The 6,467-nt window shown below is 43.3% G+C and overlaps 1 long non-coding RNA gene across 1 annotated transcript; it reads left to right on the forward strand.

Moving 5' to 3' along the window:
* The first annotated feature begins 971 nt into the window (after positions 1-971).
* LOC112069909 (uncharacterized) lies at positions 972-2,044 on the forward strand. The gene is made up of 3 exons (XR_002893813.1): positions 972-1,490; positions 1,569-1,633; positions 1,718-2,044. It is a non-coding gene; the product is annotated as an uncharacterized lncRNA (long non-coding RNA).
* The last annotated feature ends 4,423 nt before the right edge of the window (positions 2,045-6,467 follow it).

Below are 6,467 nucleotides of genomic sequence, written 5' to 3' on the forward strand. Positions count from 1 at the left end.
TCCCKCCCTCTGTCCGCTCCACTCCTAATCTTGATCAGCCTCAGTAAGCATCAGTGGAGTAAAATGTCCTGGGGACACAGATTAGAACCATTCATCTGTGATTCGAACATTACCGAATAGCGGACACCATTCTGAACAAACATTCCGATAGCTGAGACCCATTCTGAACAAACATTAGCATAGCTGGACACCATTCTGAACAAACATTCAGATAGCTGGACACCATTCTGAAACAACATTTCCAGATAGCTGGACACCATTCTGAACAAACATTCAGATAGCTGGACACCATTCTGAACAAAACATTCAGATAGCTTGGACACCATTCTGAACAAACATTCAGATAGCTGGACACCATTCTGAACAAACATTCAGATAGCTGGACACCATTCTGAACAAACATTCAGATAGCTGGACACCATTCCGAACAAACATTCAGATAGCTGGACACCATTCTGAACAAACATCTCAGATAGCTGGACACCATTCTGAACAAACATTCAGATAGCTGGACACCATTCCAAACAAAACATTCCGCCCCATTTATTACATGGAGAGTGGGACGCCACAAATCGTACACGTGGCTGAATGGGTCCCCTATGAATGGTTGCTATGGACCTACACAGAGTTTCCTACACAGAGACACAGAACAGTGTTATTATTAGGGATATGGACCAGTGAMACATTTAAAACTACAGGTCAAAAAYATGGCTGTTGGGTTGCTGGGTCMAAAATGACTTCAATTAGTGTCCAGCTGTTGAAAAGGAACAAGTACAAGATAATTTATGGACAGCTATAAATATAATATTGATGAGGGAACAGTACATACCTGGGGCCTCATTCATAAAAATGTTCTTAGATTTATACTTGAACGTAGTCGTGAGATCATTTCCGACGGTGTGCTTACGTTGGATTCATAAAAGATGCTGAGCATAAGAAATCCTAGCTTACGCAGGTTCTAAGAAGCCCATTTGTAATTTACGCACCTGTGATCTATAAATCTCTAATTAACTTAAAATTGACGGCACTTGAACGTGCCTTACAATCAGCGATTTCSCCTTATAGAATGCTAGCACAAATGMGGGTTTAATCAGGAATAGCCATGGACCAAAAGAGAAAAGCAAACTTTTTGGAAGACGAGATCACGGTGATGGTAGAGGAGATTGAAGACAGGCAACACGTATTATTCGGTGGACTAAATAGGGGGTTGACAAACAAAGTCAAACAGGTAGCTTGGGAGTGTGTCGCCGCTGCAGTGAACGAGGTGGGACAGCAAGACAGAACTGTGGCTGATGTGAATAAGAAATGGTCTGACCTTTAAACTGCAAGGGAAAAAAGAATATCCATACATAACCGTAGCACTAAGGTAACGGGAGGGGGGCCTGGCATGCCGGAGCTCTCCCAAATGGACCAACGCATCGGGGCAATCATCGGGGAAAGCGCATACACTGGCACATGCTCCGATGGCGACAGTGGATGTTTAAAAAATKGTGAGTTTCTTCTATTTGGCTTTTTTGCTTTATATATATTTTTTCATATGGTTTAATCCCAACTTTTACATTGTTTAGCAGTAACTTCGGGAAACTGTGAAGTCAGTCGCACGAAACCCCTACGACTGCATCACTGCATCACGGTAAGTAATTAAGAGAATGTRAAATTTGGTTGTCAGTAACTTCATATACAAGACATGCACTGATGTATTTTATWATTCACGTAGAAATGGGGGAAGCTGCGTTGCAGCCCGTGCGCCAGGTGAGGGTGCCCCCTCCACCAAGGGAAGCTGTGTTACAGCCCGTGCACCCTCCACCCAGGGATAAAGTGCGTGAGGCTCCCAAATCAGCAGGTGCCAGGAGTGAGGGGTTAGGTTTGTCCACAGGTGTCGAGGGTCCATCCACRTTTGCGTCCACGTCTACAGTTTGCGTGTTGACCGCCTCAGTCCTGCAAACCCAGAACGAGTTGAACATATTGGTTGGGCAGATTGTGACTGAACTCAGAACAATAGGCAGGGTTTTGAATCATTTACAAAACGCAATTGTTGAACGTTTTCCACAACATGAATAAAAAACAAATGCTTTGTATATTATCTGTCATTCTGTTTCTTACCACCAATCTCTGTATGAGCTGCCGCCTCCTTCTCACTGCATCAGCCGGGGCAGGTGCTCCATTGGGTGGTGGGTTAGGAGGCTCTTGGCAGTCCATTCTAATCTCCACATCCATTTMAATAACATACCTCAGTGCTATGTTGTGGAGCAGACCACATGCCAGTATTATACGTGTCACCTTTGATTGGGGAGGTTCTTAAAACAGGCCAACATTTTATATTTAGGTTTGAAATTGCACACTCCAATGTTCTTGTCAAACAAAGTTGCACTATGATAGGAAATTATAGGAGTGATTCCGGGGTGGCAGGGTAGCCTCGTGGTTAGAGTGTTGGGCTAGTAACCAYAAGGTTGCAAGTTCAAATCCCTGAGCTGACAAATCTGTCGTTCTGCCCCTAAACAAAGCAGTTAACCCACTGTTCCTAGGCCTTCATTGAAAATAAGAWTTTGTTCTKAACTGACTTGCCTAGTTAAATAAAGGTCAAATAAAAAATTTCATTCATTTACACTAGCATTGCTACATAATGAACAAGCTTCAAGGGGACATCTCAGTAACCATAGAGCCAAATTAAAAACTGTTTTCAGCTATTTGGCCAGAACCTTTTGGTGTACAAACAATAATATGTTGCTTTAAGTTGACCCATTTTAAAACAAATTTTAAGTTTTGTATTTTAAAGTGACCTTCTCTGGCTTGTAGAGGAGTTTTCCACCTGATGCATCAAGGCAACGCCACCTGCTCCTCAGCAGTCCGATGGTGCGCTCCACAACCGCCCTTGTTCTGCCATGCGCCAAATTGTAGCGCGTTTCCTCTGCTGTTCAGGGATCGGCAAATGGAGTAAGAAACCACATTTTCAGTGGATAACCTAATGGTCACCTAATAGGTTAAAACCGTTTTGTTACATTATTTTGCACGGTTAATAGGCTAAAATACACTGGAATAAAAAAGAACTCAGAGAAGCTACCCATCTCCACTCTCACCAGCTTCTAGACGCAGGCCTACTCTGCTGTGGCGCAGAATGAATGAGTCGTGCGTAGACCCTGGCCACTTGGAGCATACATTGAGTACTTGCATACGGGCATCGTAGATGATCTGAACATTCAATGAACGGAAATTCTTCGTGTTAACATATACATGTTCATCTACAGATGGTGCGCGTTTGGCAATATGCGTGCAGTCAACTGCACCTATGACCCCAGGGAAATTAAATGAGCGGACAAACTCGGCTTTGACGCCTGTTCATTGGCTGTAGATGGGAAACTAATGTATCTCTTGGACAATACGTGTAGAATCGCCTCAATCACTTGTGGCAGGATGCGGCTGAATGATGGCTGTGATATACCCGACCTGTCACCCATTTCCCTCTGGAAYGTCCCAGTAGCGAGGAATCCCAGAGTGGACAGTACTTGGACAGATACGGGAATGGCATGATTGCAGCACGTCTTCCTTTCCAGATTAGGGGCTAAATCAGCGCACAAATATAACAGAACATTTTTTGGGAGATGATAGCGATTTATAAGCCATGGATCATCATGCGCAAAAAAAGTAATTCCGGTCTCTGAAAACTCTTTCCCTTCTAAAAGCATGGTTATCAATGTCTTCAAATAACACAAGAACAGCCATGGTTACTCTATTCTAATTTGACACACTATTTATAGAACATCGCATCCTGTTTTTAATTCAAAACACCTTGCTTTTCGGCAAAGAATTCCTCACACCTTTAATTGATAATTCTTAACAAATTGTTCATAAAGCTAATACAAAGTTCACAACAGGCTTGGACGCATATTGCGTCCCAAACTGCAATACCCCTACATTACCAGCAGGAAAATCACTTACGGCAAAGACTTTGCRTAGAGATAAGATAATTTCCACGTCAAAGTAAGGTTTTTTAAATAACTACTTATATGTGGTTTTCTGCGTAAATCATACTTAAGATCAACATTGATCATGAATCAGTTTTATAAATGAGGCCACAAGTCATTGATTAGTTAATAAGGATGTCGTAGAATGTCTGTATGGTTACATGGTGAATGGTGAAGAGTGCAACAAAATAGCAGCAGGTAACATCAAGAAAGGTCGACTACATCAAGCCCAAAGAGTGCAGCTATGTACAATACAATATGATACAATATGATGCAAAATGGTACAATACGATACCTCATTGATCCCCGAAGGGGAAAATTGATAACACCAGCCGAGAAATTCCAATTCCAATTCCAATACATCACATCGACAAAACAGTTAATGACATTCTGTCAAAAATGTATAGAACAAATGTTAACCTAATAGTTTACAGTGACTAAATATATTCCACTAGAAAACATGAAAGATGGACCCTYTAAACCCTGATAATAGGACAGGCAAGTAGAACAGCATGCATCTTGCCACAGTACGGCCTCTCACTGCTGAAGAGACACTGGGGGGATATGCTATATAATGAAAATGGTGTGAAACTGGACATTCCATTTTATTTAGGATGTGTGCCTTTTGCGGTAATGAGATTTCGCCCTGTGTTGTTGGAGGTCCCCAGCGCGACTTGGCCAGAGCCACTGAGGAGGCAGTAATGACATTCAGCAGGCCAGCTAAGGAGCGGCGATCAGGGGATTGCCTGGGAACTCGAGCGGGGAGCCTGGCTTTACATGTGAGCAGCATAAAGACTCTTCTTCTCTATCCCCGGTCCTGAGAGAGCAGGAAMTTATAACCAAGATTGAGAAGGAGAAGCGAGTGAGAAAGAGAGAGATGGGGATAGAAAGAAGATGGGGATGGAGGGAGAGAGAGAGAGGAGAACGAGTGAGATGGAGAGAGAGAGAGGGAGGGAAAGAGAAAGGTGAAGGGAAATGGGCAGAAGATGCATTAGAAATGCTTCTTCCAGTAAACCAGGACTTTCCTAATGAGACGAGATGTGGGCTGGCATCGTCGTAGTAACCCTACTGTCCAGAGTCATAAACCTCAGGTCCGTTCGTCATGGAAACAGATCTTGTTCCATGCTCATTTTCTCCCCTTCGTAGCTTAAGCACCCATCGCATTTTCCTAAATAACACATACATTTTTCAGACAAACTGTAACGGCTACTCCTAACCCCACTGTCAGATCCTGTTAAGGGTGTGTGTGTGTGTGTGTGTGTGTGTGTGTGTGTGTGTGTGCGCCTGAGGCCTCGCCACTGCGTTATTACAACAATTCCCACTGGCAGTTAGTTTTGCCATCCTTGAACAACATTGCCCACCAAGACAGGGAACGAGCGAACGAACGCTGTCATTGGGGGGAAATAGTAGCGTTCAGAAAACATTCTCATTATGAAGAATTCTGCCCTGTCGGATTCCATACCTCCTGACGAGAATCTTAACTGGCTTAGGCAGGTGTGTCTGGCCAGGTGACAGCGCTAGTCAGAGCAAATTGGGTCCGCTCAGTTTTATATGCCAGAATTTAAACCCACTAACGTGATTTGTGTGGAAAAACAACACAGCTATACACATGTACTCTATAGTCACCTGGCTAATTTAGATTTACCCAGTTTGGCAGGGGAACTGATGTTCCCGTCTGGATGCGATCTGGCCTGCATCGTGTTAATGCCATGGCTAGTTAGGGGACTCAGAGACTGCTATATATGTGTTGTATACATTAGCATTAATGTGTGATCTTAAGTGCGTTTCTCTGGTCTGAATTGCAGGTGGGTGATTTGATTAAGTGTGTCGCTCAGGGCAGTTTCCAATGTGATTTCARGCCAGGTAACCATGACTGCTCTCCTCATGCTCTCAGTAATCAAGGCTACTGCTCCCTACCTGTTGGAATAAATTTGAATTAATGGTAATATTCCCTTACAATTGATATGGTCAGGGGGCTATCTTTCGCTCCATTAGTTCCTGAGGGTGAGTGCATGTGTAAGTGAGTGCAATTTTAAATGTGTGTGTGTATGTGTGTGTGTGTGCTTGTGTGCGTAGCTTCAGGCTTACTAATAGCAGTATCTTACTAAAGCAATGAGCTAAAACACATTGTTCATTTTCCAAAGGTCAACAATCAAGAACGTTTAAATAATCTCCACCAAATGGAATAAAAACTCTGTCAAAGATTCTGCTAAGACTTTCTGCTAAAAAACACAGACGTCAAAAGCATTACTGTTCCAGCGAGGTCCTCTCTCTCTCTCTCTCTCTCTCTCTCTCTCTCTCTCTCTCTCTCTCTACACACTTCCCGCTACATCAACACACACACTTCCCCCTATCCCGTCTCTTCTCCATCTGAGCCCCTGAACTCTGTAATAATCACATAAGGACTTTACAGAGATCTACACAGCAGTTTAATGGCTTGACAGAAGCCAGGTCCATATGAAAAACACAGCCAGACAGRATGGAAAACAACATGTTTTCGGGACC

Source organism: Salvelinus sp. IW2-2015, unplaced genomic scaffold (genome assembly GCF_002910315.2).
Source record: "Salvelinus sp. IW2-2015 unplaced genomic scaffold, ASM291031v2 Un_scaffold1146, whole genome shotgun sequence".
Taxonomy (NCBI): Eukaryota; Metazoa; Chordata; class Actinopteri; order Salmoniformes; family Salmonidae; genus Salvelinus; species Salvelinus sp. IW2-2015.